The 16018-nt window shown below is 46.9% G+C and overlaps 1 long non-coding RNA gene across 1 annotated transcript in view; it reads left to right on the top strand.

Annotated features, from left to right (window-relative positions):
• The first annotated feature begins 1205 nt into the window (after positions 1-1205).
• LOC136614695 (uncharacterized) overlaps positions 1206-16018 on the top strand; it is a 39051-nt gene continuing 24238 nt past the window's right edge. Inside the window, exon 1 of the long non-coding RNA XR_010790960.1 lies at positions 1206-1326. This is a non-coding gene — a long non-coding RNA (uncharacterized lncRNA). The remainder of the gene's footprint in view (positions 1327-16018) is intronic.

Here is a 16018-nt window from a genome sequence, read left to right on the forward strand (position 1 = left end):
AGTGAATATGGTAAAAAAAAAAAAAGTCCCGTGACATGGTATTAAAAAGGGGGACCTCAGTCGCCAATTCACATTCGACCTACATGAGGGAATGCTACGAAACACAGCTTGAGCCATAGGAAACGTGTCCAAAGCATATGATAGCTATATGACTACTAGGATGAGCCTTTAGCACATCCTAATAGATTGCTTTACAGTTTTAGACTCACTGGGAATAATTATTTGCTATACTGAGCATTCCAAAGCATTATCCAAATAATCAAGCAAATACATTGTGATATCTCTAGCATGGTGGGACTAAACACAGGTTAATGACTTTTGTTAAAAACGGTTTTATTTTCTAAAAAGTGAAACAACAACACATATGATGTTACTGCAATCGTACTCATGACCTGTTTAATTACTACCATATTGTCATTGCACAAAATCTCCTATACCAAGATTAATATTAACAATAATAGCACTATATAAGGACCAACTTACACTGCAATACCATATTATCACCACAAAATGATGGAATAATATATTATGCTATTACTGAATAAAGACAACTACAAAGATCAACATTACTAAAAGCAACACTAAATGAGTACATAACCAGTATACACTGACATGAGTATATAGCCAGGATAACCTAAGATGAGAAGCAGCTTAGGAAACTTCTAGAACCTAGGGAAGATCTTGCTCAGGCACTGGAGTGATGGGGGAAAGCATGTTAAGTAGTCTGATAAGGGAGGAGATTGGCAGGGGAGGAATTAGTGTGCACCGGCCATCTGAGAGACCAAGAATCATAGCATGTATTACAAATCTCAGTGGAAGAAGGACACTGAGTGAGAGAGTCCTGATCAGCAGCTGCAGGAGGGGAGCAATATGCTGGCCAAGTTATTCAGCTCTAGGTTATGGAATGTATGTAATTTCTTCTGTTACCTCATATTACTTGGTATACTAATATGCTGACTGTGATATAACCGCACCCGGTCTTGCAATTCACGTGTTTCTGTTTATCTAGCATGTACTTAGTATGAAAAAGTAAATATTAAATAGAAATGGATCCCGCATTCACAATGGAACATTAAGTTCTAGGTGTTTTACCTTCTACTATGATAATAAATCTTTCTGACATTTATGATGTTGAGTGAATTATATATAAGCCATGAATATACAGCATTCTCCAGTCTCCCTTTCTCTGTCTGCCTGTGGCTCACTGTGTTCAAGTCATCCACCATTGGCTTCATCACTACAGAATTGACACAGCATAGGATGATGACCATCTTGCTGTTTGTGTGTCTATCGCTCTGTTTGGAAGTCCTACACTCTCAATTGCTGGTAAAGTGAATTATATTTCAGATTTTGTATTTTAAGCAATGCATATAATTCAGACTTCTATATTTGGATACTCTTAATATATACAATAAGGTACATTTCTTACAATAAGCTAAAAAGCAATATTATATATCTACAGTATTTACCTTCCAGATTGCGTTGGAGAAGTCTGTTTTACTGAGCAGCTAAACATTTCTAAATGTAGCAGATGTCTATTGTCATACAAACTCTTTAACATTTGATTTGCTAACATGGAGCCACAAAGAAACATGTTTGGATAGTAGAAATAGTATACTAAATCTGTTGAGGGGTACATGACAGCACAGGGGGAAATGAGAGATTCAGGTGTGGGTTCAGTCTATTGCATTTAGGTATCTTTGTACAACTTCTTAGACTCCATGTGCATCTGGCTAATAATGCTGGAGGGGTCCAATGAGCTCTTCCCTGGTACTAACAGGAAGCAAACGTGTGCTCAATATGCAGGGAACATAACTAGAGATGAGCGAACGTACTCGTCCGAGCTTGATACTTGTTCGAGTATTAGCGTGTTCGAGATGCTCGTTACTCGAGACGAGTACCACGCGATGTTCGAGTTACTTTCACTTTCATCTCTGAGACATTAGCGCGCTTTTCTGGCCAATAGAAAGACAGGGAAGGCATTACAACTTCCCCCTGCGACGTTCAAGCCCTATACCACCCCCCTGCAGTGAGTGGCTGGCGAGATCAGGTGTCACCCGAGTATATAAATCGGCCCCTCCCGCGGCTCGCCACAGATGCATTCTGACATAGTTCAGGGAAAGTGCTGCTGGTGCCGGAGCTGCTATAGGGAGAGCATTAGGAGTTATTTTAGGCTTCAAGAACCCCAACGGTCCTTCTTAGGGCCACATCTAACCGTGTGCAGTAGTGTGGAGGCTGCTTTTTGCAGTGTTGCACTTTTTCTTTTTTTTTTTGTATATCGGCCGTGCAGAGTATTGCGTCCTGCAGTAATTTTACATTGTCCAGGGCCAGTAGTGGTGAGGCAGGGACAGAAGACATATTTAGTGTATATAGGCAGTGGGCCTTTCCAAAAACATTTGGGAAAAAAAATCTATTTGGGCTGCCTGTGACCATCCTCAGTGTACTGGGTCTCTGCTGGGGGTAGTTGTCCTAATTCATACGCAGCCAGCTAAGTGTTACAGCAGGCTTGCGTAAAATTCTTTCCTGCCCCTGTGTTGCCTGTTACATCACCGCTGTATTCCTGTCCACAGTGAAACAGTCTGCAGTAATTTTACATTGTCCAGGGCCAGTAGTGGTGAGGCAGGAACAGAAGACATATTTAGTGTATATAGGCAGTGGGCCTTTCCAAAAACATTTGGGAAAAAAAATCTGTTTGGGCTGCCTGTGACCGTCCTCAGTGTACTGGGTCTCTGCTGGGGGTAGTTGTCCTAATTCATACGCAGCCAGCTAAGTGTTACAGCAGGCTTGCACAAAATTATTTCCTGGCTCTGCTGTGCGTTCCATAAGCGAAGTCAGCCTCCAACAACAGGCCAATAAGCGGCACATTTAATTAAAGCGTTCTGTTTCTGCACTACTGGGGATACAGCATGCTGAGGGGTAGGGGTAGGCCTAGAGAACGTGGACGCAGGCGAGGACGCGGAGGCCCAAGTCAGGGTGTGGGCACAGGCCGAGCCAGTGCGGTGGCCAGGGGTAGAGGCAGGGCCAGACCGAATAACCCACCAACTGTTTCCCAAAGCGCCCCCTCGCGCCATGCCACCCTGCAGAGGCCAAGGTGTTCTAAGATGTGGCAGTTTTTCACAGATATGCCTGACGACCGACGAACAGTGGTGTGCAACCTTTGTCACGCCAAGATCAGCTGGGGAGCCACCACCACCAGCATGCGCAGGCATATGATGGCCAAGCACCCCACAAGGTGGGACGAAGGCCGTTCAGCGCCTCCGGTTTGCACCACTGCCTCTCCCCCTGTGCCCCAACATGCCACTGAGATCCAACCCCGCTCTGAGGACACAGGCACGAGTGCCTACCAGACTGCACCCACACCCTCACCTCCGCTGTCCTCGGCCCCATCCAGCAATGTCTGTCAGCGCAGCGTCCAGACGTCGCTAGCGCAACTGTTTGAGCGCAACCGCCACGCACCCGCACGCTCAAGCGTTAAACGTGCACATTGCCAAATTGATCAGCCTGGAGATGCTGCCGTATAGGCTTGTGGAAACGGAGGCTTTCAAAAGCATGATGGCGGTGGTGGCCCCGCGCTACTCGGTTCCCAGTCGCCACTACTTTTCCCGATGTGCCGTCCCAGCCCTGCACGACCACGTCTCCCGCAACATTGTACACGCCCTCACCAACGCGGTTACTGCCACGGTCCACTTAACAACGGACACGTGGACAAGCACAGGCGGGCAGGGCCACTACATCTCCCTGACGGCACATTGGGTGAATTTAGTGGAGGCTGGGACAGAGTCAGAGCCTGGGACCGCTCACGTCCTACCCACCCCCAGAATTGCGGGCCCCAGCTCGGTGCTGGTATCTGCGGAGGTGTATGCTTCCTCCACTAAAGCACCCTCCTCCTCCTCCTCCTCCTCTGTCTCGCAATCAAGATGTGTTAGCAGCAGCATGTCGCCAGCAGTCGGTGTCGCGCGGTGTGGCAGCACAGCGGTGGGCAAGCGTCAGCAGGCCGTGCTGAAACTACTCAGCTTAGGCGATAAGAGGCCCACAGCCCACGAACTGCTGCAGGGTCTGACACAGCAGACCGACCGCTGGCTTGCGCCGCTGAGCCTCCAACCACGTCTCCCGCAACATTGAACGCGCCCTCACCAACGCGGTTACTGCCAAGGTCCACTTAACAACGGACACGTGGACAAGCACAGGCGGGCAGGGCCACTATATCTCCCTGACGGCACATTGGGTGAATTTAGTGGAGGCTGGGACAGAGTCAGAGCCTGGGACCGCTCACGTCCTACCCACCCCCAGAATTGCGGGCCCCAGCTCGGTGCTGGTATCTGTGGCGGTGTATGCTTCCTCCACTAAAACACCCTCCTCCTCCTCCTACGCAACCTCTGTCTCGCAATCAAGATGTGTCAGCAGCAGCAGCAGCACGTCGCCAGCAGTCGGTGTCGCGCGGCGTGGCAGCACAGCGGTGGGCAAGCGTCAGCAGGCCGTGCTGAAACTACTCAGAGGCACACGGCCCAGGAACTGCTGCAGGGTCTGACAGAGCAGACCGACCGCTGGCTTGCACCGCTGAGCCTCCAACCGGGCATGGTCGTGTGTGACAACGGCCGTAACCTGGTGGCGGCTCTGCAGCTCGGCAGCCTCACGCACGTGCGATGCCTGGCCCATGTCTTTAATTTGGTGGTTCACTGCTTTCTGAAAAGCTACCCACACTTGTCATACCTGCTCGGAAAGGTGCGCCGGGTCAGCGCACATTTCCGCAAGTCCAAGACGGACGCTGCGGACCCTGCAACATCTGTTTAATCTGCCAGTGCACCGACTGCTGTGCGACGTGCCCACACGGTGGAACTCTACGCTCCACATGTTGGCCAGACTTTATGAGCAGCGTAGAGCTATAGTGGAATACCAACTCCAACATGGGCGGCGCAGTGGGAGTCAGCCTCCTCAATTCTTTACAGAAGAGTGGGCCTGGTTGGCAGCCATCTGCCAGGTCCTTCGAAACTTTGAGGAGTCTACCCAGATGGTGAGCGGGGATGCTGCAATCATTAGCGTCACCATTCCTCTGCTATGCCTCTTGAGAAGTTCCCTGCAAAGCATAAAGGCAGACGCTTTGGAATCGGAAACGGAGGCGGGGGAAGACAGTATGTCGCTGGATAGTCAGAGCACCCTCATGTCTATATCTCAGCGCGTTGAGGAGGAGGGGGAGGTGCATGAGGAGGAGGGGGAAGAGACAGCTTGGCCCACTGCTGAGGGGACAGATGCTGCTTGCCTGTCTTCCTTTCAGCGTGTATGGCCAGAGGAGGAGGAGGATCCTGAAAGTGATCTTCCTAGTGAGGACAGCCATGTGTTGCGTACAGGTACCCTGGCACACATGGCTGACTTCATGTTAGGATGCCTTTCTCGAGACCCTCGCGTTACCTGCATTCTGGCCACTACGGATTACTGGGTGTACACACTGCTCGACCCACGGTATAAGGAGAACCTTTCCACTCTCATAACCGAAGAGGAAAGGGGTTCGAGAGTGATGCTATACCACAGGACCCTGGCAGACAAACTGATGGTAACATTCCCATCCGACAGCGCTAGTGGCAGAAGGTGCAGTTCCGAGGGCCAGGTAGCAGGGGAGGCGCAGAGATCAGGCAGCATGTACAGCGCAGGCAGGGGAACATTCTCCAAGGCCTTTGCCAGCTTTATGGCTCCCCAGCAAGACTGTGTCACCGCTCCCCAGTCAAGGCTGAGTTGGCGGGAGCACTGTAAAAGGATGGTGAGGGAGAACATAACCGATCGCACGACCGTCCTCGGTGACGCCTCTGCCCCCTACAACTACTGGGTGTTGAAGCTGGACACGTGGCCTGAACTCGCGCTGTATGCCCTGGAGGTGCTTGCTTGTCCTGCGGCTAGTGTCTTGTCAGAGAGGGTGTTTAGTGCGGCTGGGGGAATCATCACGGATAAGCGTACCCGCCTGTCAACCGACAGTGCCGACAGGCTTACACTCATCAAGATGAACAAAGCCTGGATTTCCCCAGACTTCTCTTCTCCACCAGCGGACAGCAGCGATACCTAAGCAATACGTAGGCTGCACCTGCGGATGGAAACATCGTTCTCTATCACCATCAAAAACCGGGACCTTTTTGCTTCATCAATTTGTGTATTCTATTCATCCTCCTCCTCCTGCTCCTCCTCCTGAAACCTCACGTAATCACGCCGAACGGGCAATTTTTCTTAGGCCCACAAGGCTCAGTCATATAATTTTTGTAAACAATTTTTATACGTTTCAATGCTCATTAAAGCGTTGAAACTTTCACCTGAACCAATTTTTATTTTAACTGGGCTGCCTCCAGGCCTAGTTACCAATTAAGCCACATTAACCAAAGCGATTAATGGGTTTCACCAGCCCTCTTGGTTGGGCATGGGCAATTTTTCTGACGTACATTAGTACTGTTGGTACACCAATTTTTTGGGGCCCTCGCCTACAGTGTAATCCAATTAATTTTTTGCCCACCTACATTAAAGCTGACGTTACATCAGCTGTGATGGGCAATGCAATGGGATATATTTATCTACCGCCGGTGGCTTCCTGGCACCCACCCATGCTGTGGGTCCACAGGGAGTTGTAACTGCATGTGTCCACTTCTAAAGAACCCCAGTCTGACTGGGGCATGCAGTGTGGGCCGAAGCCCACCTGCATTTAATTGGACGTTACCTCAGCTGTGATGGGCACTGCAATGGGATACATTTATGTACAGCCGGTGGGTTCCAGGGAGCCACCCATGCTGTGGGTGCACACGGAATTCCCATTGCGGAGTTGTACCTGCCTGTGACTATTTATAAAAAACCGCGGTCTGACTGGGGCATGCAGACACCTTGACAGAATGAATAGTGTGTGGCACATAGGTTCCCCATTGCTATGCCCACGTGTGCAGCTCCTGATGGCGGTGGCACAGGATTATATTTCTCATTGCTTCTGTACAGCATTGTGGGCTATCACCCTGCCCCTTTTAAAGAGGGTCGCTGCCTAGCCGTGCCAACCCTCTGCAGTGTGTGCCTGCGGTTCCTCCTCATGGCAGACGCACTTATAAATAGACATGAGGGTGGTGTGGCATGAGTGCAGCTGAAGGCTGCGCAGGGACACTTTGGTGTGCGCTGTGGACACTGGGTCGTGCGGGGGGGGTTGGGCAGTATGTAACCCAGGAGAAGTGGCAGCGGAGTGTCATGCAGGCAGTGATTGTGCTTTGTTGGAGGTAGTGTGGTGCTTAGCTAAGGTATCCATTGCTAATGAGAGCTTTTCAGAAGTAAAAGTTGTTGGGAGGGGGGGGGGCACTCTTGCCGCTATTGTGGCTTAATAGTGGGACCTGGGAACTTGAGATGCAGCCCAACATGTAGCCCCTCGCCTGCCCTATCCGTTGCTGTGTCGTTCCCATCACTTTCTTGAATTGCCCAGATTTTCACAAATGAAAACATTAGCGAGCATCGGCGATATACAAAAATGCTCAGGTCGCCCATTGACTTCAATGGGGTTCGTTACTCGAAACGAACCCTCGAGCATCGCGATAATTTTGTCTCGAGTAACGAGCACCCGAGCATTTTGTTGCTCGCTCATCTCTAAACATAACCCATTGATTTCATGTAGCATGCTTCATTTTTATGCACATTCGCACACCAAAAGTCTCTACATAAGTGTATACCAATACCTGCGCAATTGCACAATACGCTGCACAATCCCACTGGAAAACACACACCTAGAACTAATTAGACTAATTAGACATTTAAATCGAGCTATTGCTTTGTCCTGCTCCCTGGTGAAATTGACCAGTGAGCACAAAAAGTACGGTAATATACACATGTATTTATGTAAGGCGGCTCTTATACAGAATTGTGGTGCATCACCCGTAATAAATGTGCCCCAATATCAACAATTCTCCCTTACAGAGTGTAAATGCAGAGACCATATTTATCTATGTATTTACATCTTGTGTCAGTGATATTTTCCTCCAAAACAATGTCTAATCAGTTGTGACATACATGTAACAACCATTTCCACCAGAAATAAAAGGTAATTAGTGCCTTGCATGCCAGGTTTAAAAACTGGAATATAAAGTGGGTGTGGCTTGCTGCTTGGCCATTTATCATTAGCTTTTAAAAGTTTTTAAGTTTTTGCACAAACTTAGTCCAATAGATGCGAAGCATAAAAATTAGAGAAACATCTCCTAGACATTTAAAAGATGCAACTAATTTATCAACTTTGTGCAATATTTGATAAAATAAATCTCAGATAATGACAATGTCACCTCTAGCAAAACTGACTTCAAAGTATTCCCTTATAGTAGATTTTTTTCAGCACAGACTCGGATTGACAAATCACTGAATTCCCTAGTGGACCTTTAAACCAACAGGCAGGCCCTCTATTGTCGCTTGAGAGGAGATTTTTAACAAAAAAACTGCCACACCACAACGCACGCTATACAGGTCAATTCATTGCAGCAAGATGACGGTGTCAGTATAGCATGGCCCATCTTCCCCCAACATGGGTGCTGCCTCCTAAATGTGTCCAGAGGGAAAAGGAAGAGTTAAAAAGCAACAAGATGCAGCAACTATCGAAAACTCTTTAGGGGCATGCTTCTCCAAGCTGCACATGGTACAGGCAGTCCTTGCTGAACAGGAGAGCTTCTTCATTGGTGGAGAACCTGGCAGTGACAGGTGATCCACCAATCAGCACTCCTGGTCATTAAAGCTGCATCCATGTGTTCCAAATTCCTAAAATTGCACAAAAAATGTTGCAATATGCCACAATTATCAGGATATATGAACATACAGTTACTGTGGAGCCTTGCTTAACAGAGGTAGGTGGAGGCTGTGTCTGCACCTGGATGTCATTAAGTGAGGTCATCACAACATGAGGCAGCTAACATATATATATTAGTGCACTTCCACATTTCAGGTGTAAAACAGGGCCTGTATATAGAGGTATGAGTGTAAAAGTGTCTCTGGGTATATAGAAGCATGCATTTAAATGTATTTCTACATGCGTGCAAGTAAACATGTAAGGTTGGATTTACATGGCCGTATATATGTATGACAAATGACAGAGCTGCGACTCATTTACCTCTGGAGGATTCTTCATCCGGCGGTCAGGGACTACAGCCATCACTCTGCCACCCATAATAGTTATGGGAGGCTAGATTACATCTTTATCTCGCATGGCCTTTTGGACTTAGACCCTAGATGCTCTATATGTAATTGTTTATGGGCGGACCATGCACCTGTTTACAGGGCACTACTGGGACAGGAGAAGAAAGGGGGGCCTGAACTCTTGGAGACTCAACAACAATTTATTGAGTGACGCCTGCTGCCTACAGGAGATCAGACAGACTATAGAGTTCTTTGTGGAAGTTCACAGGGCAGATACAATATCCCCAACTGTTCAGTGGGAGGCTTTGAAATGTGCTCTGAGGGGTATTTTTATTTCACATGGGGCAAGACTCAAGAAGGAGAGGGTGGGCATGTTGACGGGCTAGATTTCTCAGTTGGATATAGCGGAGCAGGCTAATAATTTAAAACCTTCTCCGCTTTGCAAGTGGAGATCTCGTCTCTACACCAACAAATCTTAGGGATGATGGATAGGGCCCATTTGTGCACGCAGGATAGAATGAGGGGAGGATTCTATGAGTACGGTAATAAATGCGGATTGTGGTTAGCAAAGGCCTTAAGCCCCATGGGAAAACCAGTCCTATATTTTTGCCATGAGCTCGGTTGATAAAAAGAAAGTACACTCAACTAGCAATATTCGGAGTGCTTCCAGAAATACTATAGCAAGGTATACAATATCGATAGTCCGGGATATGCGTGGGCGATAGACCAACACCTACAGAGTTACGCCCCGTCAGCAATCCCCACGGAGGACTTATCGACACTAAAAGAGGACATATTAGAACAGGAGATTAGGGAAGTAAAGATAGGAAAGAGCCCTGGTCCTGACGGCTTTACACCCAGGTTTTATAAAACCTGTGAGGATCTTATAGGCCATCTCCTGATTTGGGCCTTCAATGCAGTCTCAGAAAATTGCCCCTTTCCACCTCAAGCTTTGCAGGCCACTAGAACAGTCATTCTGAAGCCAGGCAGAGATCCAAAGTCCTGCTTGAATTACCGCCCGATCTCCTTATTGAATGTCAACACAAACATTTTTGCGAGAGCTATAGCCACGTGCCTGTAACCTTTCACTCAGGAGATCATTCACAGGGATCAGGTGGGATTTTTCCCAGGGAGGAAGGGACAACACAATCAGGACACTCTCTTTGATAGAAAAGGCGAAGGCGGCAAATATTTAACTGTGCTTGCTATCGGTTGATGCTATCGGTTTGACCTAGAACGCTGGGCATTCTTGGAGGCAACTCTGAGGAAGATAGGACTGGGCAATAGACTTTTGCAGTAGATTATGGCCCTATACAAGAATCCCACAGCACAGATCCGGGTAAATGGGTCACTTTCCAATCTGATCAACGTAAAGAATGGAACACAGCAGGGGTGCCCACTTTCCTCAACCCTATATGTCCTGGTAATGGAGTGACTAGCTAATGCCATTAGAGAGAACAAGGACATAGAGGGATATAAAGCAACCAAAAATGAACATAAGGTTGCCTTGTTTGCGGATGAGCTGCTGGTTTATATTACAAATCCTAAACGGGTTTTACCTGCCATCTTGCAAGAGTTTGACAAATATAGTCGGTTCAATAATTTTAAGATCAACCTGAGTAAATTGGAAATTCTGAATGTCACGCTTCCACCTCTGGAGACGGCACAATTAAAGTCATATTTCTTTTGAATTGGATGGAAGATTGTATTAAATATCTGGGGTTGGTCCTGTACCCTGACCCAGGGAAATGGTTTTCCCTGAACTTCAAACCCATATTTTACTCTATAGCGAAGGATCTCGATGGATGGCGATCGCTGACTCTTTCGTAGTTTGGTAGAATTAACACCATTAAAAAGAATTCCCTGCCTAAACTGTGATGTGCTGTGTATGGAGGGGGGCTAGGTTGCGTCTTAGCTACAGATTGCTTACCCAACAGGAAGATAGTGGTAGAATGGAACTTCTGGACCTATTTCTCTACTATAGAGCTTCAATTTGTAAGGTGGTGATGGACTTGGTGCAGGGGAAACCCTCCAAATTGTGGGTCAAATTGAAGCAGGAAAACACCTTGGGGCAGCTTCAGGAGGTTTTCTGGCTAAGGGGAGGCTTGGGTAGACAGGGAACCAGGGTTTCATCCTTTCTTAACTCAGTATTGAAGATTTGGAATAGATTTGTGCATGGGAATGATTTGATGACGATCCCAGGCCCGTGGACACCGCTGTTGGGGAATCCAGACTTTCCCCAGAGGGATACAGGACTACCTCTACTGGAGAGACTGGGGATTCAATTTCCAAGAGTTCGGGATTTAGTAGATGGAAATGGCCTTTGCCATTGGCGGTACTTCTGGGGGAGCGGGAACCCTTGGCAGCTGCGTGGTTCCAGTACTACAGGCCATTAGATACAAGCTCTGGGTCCGATTTCCGGCCTGACATCTTCATCCACACCCTTTGAGGAGATGTGTGAGGCACCCTAAAGGATAAGGGGTGAGATCTCCTTAGTGTGTGGAATTTTGGTGGCAGAGAGGGGATCAGGACTTGGGGAAAGGTTTTAAGAGATCCTGGGAAAAGGAGCTTGGGCGAGCTGTGTCAGAGGAGGAATGGTCCAAAGCGATGTGTCTAACGCATAAAGGGACAGTCTTCAGCAACCATCAGGAGCTAAACTATATGCTGCTAAAACGGTGGTATCGTACTCTGGCTCGCCTGGCCAGATTCTACCAGGGGAGCTCTGTCCTATGCTGGAGATGCCAGGCGGAGACTGGGACGCTTACATACATATTGTGGTCATGCATACCACAGGTACTAACACTCTGGACGGAGGTGGAGGGACTATATAATAATTTTAATAGACGCCCCTTGGTATTTACCCCAGAAATTGCCCTGTTGTCAATCTTGTCAGGATCCGTAGGCAAGCAATGAGCAATGTCCAGCAATGAGAGATGTGATTCCTCGGCTTTGGAGATCTCAGGCTTCCCCGTCAAGATTGAACTAGGTGACAGCTCTAGACGATATAGGCTGCATGGAAGGCCCAGGGACTTGGCTATCATTTTACAAAACTGCAGGGTTTAAACTTGTGAATGGAGTGTTGGCTTGTGAATGGAGTCTTACCTAATCACTAAGAGGCTTGTGGTGTTTCTTGCAGGTGTGGTACCAAGGAATCTCTGTAGTCTTCTTCCCTACCTTATATCACAGTTTATAAATTCTTCATGAGTTAATGCTCGAACAGTTTGTTTATTAGGTTCAAGGAGCAGCTATTACAGAGGGCAACAATGTCTTAAAATGAGAGATTTTGGTAGAATGGTTGGTGGGCAGCAAACAATATTAGATGGGCCTCTTTTTTACTGTTTCCAATTTATTAAGATAATCCACCTGTGGAGCCAAATCTGTTATACTGTGCGATTTATGTAAAGCCTCTAATAAAAACACATTTTGAACTAAATGTATTTCTATATGTGCACAAGTTAACATATAAGACTGGATTCACATGGCCATATATATGTTATAAGATTCTTGGGTACAACGCACGTTGGACAGCACACAAACACCCGTCCTTGTTCTGTTCAATCTGCATGTCCAATTCTCATCCGAAATATGGACAAAAAAAAGTACATGCTGCATTTTTATGTAGACCATCAGTCTAGGTGCAAAAAAAACCCTAAATGTGTCCATGCATGTGAAAACCAGCGTCTGCATTAATGTTTGTGTAAAAGCGTGCATGTGTACAGTTCCTGTATGACCGCTTTGTGTACCACAGCAGGATCATACCTCGCTGTCACCAGGAGTTATTCTGGCATTAATAAAAGGGACAGGTTATCAACTATAAACACCATTATGTTTAATATGTTTTTATTAGAACTTTTGTGTAATTTTACACATAGACAAATGAAATAAAAAAAAAACATAGCAGGTCTCGCAGGACTACAATAATAGCTTATAGATTAGAAAAGAAAAAAATGAAAGAAAAGGCTTTTGTACCCACTAATACCGCATTAATCTCTTCTGTATATCCTTCTGGTACGTCCCATATAACATATACATGCATAATAAAATACTGTAGCATCAGGCACCCAGGCCTAGCATTTTTTTTGGCTTATAGAATAGTGCAATTTTCAAACAGTTGCTGCCATTAAAATAGAAAAAAAAAATAGATTTAACAAAAATAGAATTAGTAGGTCTTGGCTACAAAGAGAAAAGAAAAGAAAAAAGAACCACGTTATGTGTCGCCAAGATGAGAATCTCCATACAGGTCTTCTCATGGACCCCTTGAGACCCATCCCTCCTGTGATATTTTGTAATTCGGATGAGTCACGAATGCATTCCATAGTACCAAGGCATGCCTGTTTGAGCATGTGGCCCCAGAGCCTTCGTCCACCAACTCCTCTATATACATCAATTGATTCAGCTCCTGGATAAATTCCAAGATCGATGGGGTGACACTACTCCCCTAATGGTGTGGGATTACAGTCCTGGGTGCAATGAGGAAATGGCGCAATAGACCTTATTTAATCGTGGCATAGGGCCAGGAATGACAAAGAGCAATGCCAGCTGTGGAGTAACCTCCACCGTGCCACGGGACGCCTCCCCATATAACTAAAGACCTTTCCCAGAAAGGTTGAATGAGTGGACATTTTTACCATATATGTAGCATGGTACCAAGCTCGTATCCACATCTCCAACATACATTTGAGACTGAGGGAAATATGCGGTTAATCAGGTTTGGGCATCTGTACCACCCAGAGAGGGGCTTAAAATTTTTCTCTTGCACCACACATGCCAAGGGTAATTTGTGTGCGAACTAGAAAACTCTCTCCCAATCAGAGTCCTGCATCTCCACTTCCAAGTCCCTCTCCCAACCCCTGATGTACTGGGGAAGACCCTGTGTAAGTCTCCCCAAAACGATTCTGCAGATCCTAGAGAGGACCCAGATCGGAGGACTAGTTCACAAAAGTAGTTCCTCAAAGGGTTCATGGTGGCTCAAAAGGGAACTCAATCCTACCCATGACCTCTAGAATGAAGACAGCTGGAGATATTCCAGTTTCTGATCTGGTCGAGATGCCTGTAGTTTGTTAAATTATGGAAGACCCCCCCCCCCCCTTTCCCGAACATGCAATGTAGCCACACCACTTGTCCTCCTCCTCCCGTCAGCAGAGAAAACTCAGTCTATCCTGCCCCGGAGAGAACATGGGGGGTGTAAAAAAGGGGGTGGGGGGGTTCATGGCTCCCCTACTAATTACAATGTCCCTCTGGTGGTCAGCCTGTCCCACATGTGCAGGCAGTTCAAGGTCAACAGGGTATGAGGTAGAGCTGCTGGCCTATTCTCAATGCGGATCCATGGCAAGACATGCAGATGGGGCCAAATCAAAGCTGCTTCTAAACACACCCACTGTTTCAGGGCTGCATGATGGTGCCAATCCACCATTGAATAGTAAATTTTGATGTCTGGGAGCCCCACTTCCTCATTGGATTTTGTGTGTGACATGGTCCGGTAACTAATACGGCAACTCCTCCCACCCCACACAAATCTTCAAAACACCCATTGAATTTGCTTAAAATAATGTGTGGGCAGCCTAATTGGTAGAGTCTGGAAAAGATATAGAAATTTTGGGACCACATGCATTTTTAAGACACTCGCTTAAAGTAGCTCAGCTCACGTGTCACCCTCTCCAACAGAGGAACTTAATCAAGTTGATACAGAGAGGAAACAACAGTACCCCAAGATATTGGATAAAGGTTAAACGCCATTTAAAAGCAAATTGTTCTGCTAGGTGGGCCACCTCACCAGGTGGGAGAGAGATATTCATGGCCTCTGATTTATGCAAGGTAACTTTGAAGTTTTTCAAGTGCCTGAAGTTGGAAAACTCCCGAAGGACTGCTGGGAATTAAATGGGTGGCTGGGTGATGTACAAAAGAAGGTCGTCTGTATACAGGGCTACCTTTCAGGACTGGGGCCCAATCTGCAAGCTGCGCCCATCAGTATTGTTCTGCAGTGCCACAGCTAAGTGTTCCATAACGATAAAGATAGAGAAAACAGGAAAGAGGGCAACCTTGTCGTGTTCCGTTCCCAATAGGTACCGGATCAGACAGAAAGCCATTTACCCGGAACATTCCGAAGGGTTCCCGTACTAAATTATACAATATAATCAATGCAACGGAGGACAATGTATGGCTACAAACAGACCTAGATAAGCAAGGGGCTTGGGCAGAAAAATGGCAAATGAAGTTCAATGTTGATAAATGTAAGGCTATGGGCATGGGCAGGAGAAACAGATGTAACCAATATACACTAAATGGGGTACTGCTAGGGAAAAGTGATATGGAAAAAGACCTGGGGGTACTAGTGGACTGTAGATTTAACTGGAGCAACCACTGCCAGTCAGCTGCTACAAAAGCCAATAAAGTCTTGGGGTGCATTAAAAGAGGTATAGGGTGAGGGACTATTCAGCTAAGCACACTCAAAGAAATAGATGCTACTGCAGCAGCTCAAATGCAGTTATGCAAGGAAATGCACAACACCACCAAGTCATTCTGGGAAGGTTAAATAGGAGAATGATTGCATATCACCACCAGCTGGGTGGAAGAACCAGATGGAGTAACCCTGTGGGTGCTGGAAGAAACAGAAGCAGACTCAGAAGGCAGGTCACCCCCTTTGCTAGACCTAACAGTACCCCTCTCTCTAAGGCCTACTTTCCTCCTGCCCATTCTCTGGAAAGCATCCCGAATAAGGCGTGACTCACTGATATTTTTTATTGGGCTCCCACAACCTCTCCTCAGGCCCATTGCCCCTCAAGTCTACTAAAAAAAAAAAAAAAGGTCTTTTTTCTAACCTTTTTGACATCAAGAATAGTCTTGACCTTGAAGGGGTTTTCAGTTTCGATGTGGGAGGGCACTGGTCTGGGTCTTTTGGAAA

This window comes from Eleutherodactylus coqui, chromosome 1 (genome assembly GCF_035609145.1).
Source record: "Eleutherodactylus coqui strain aEleCoq1 chromosome 1, aEleCoq1.hap1, whole genome shotgun sequence".
Lineage (NCBI taxonomy): Eukaryota > Metazoa > Chordata > Amphibia > Anura > Eleutherodactylidae > Eleutherodactylus > Eleutherodactylus coqui.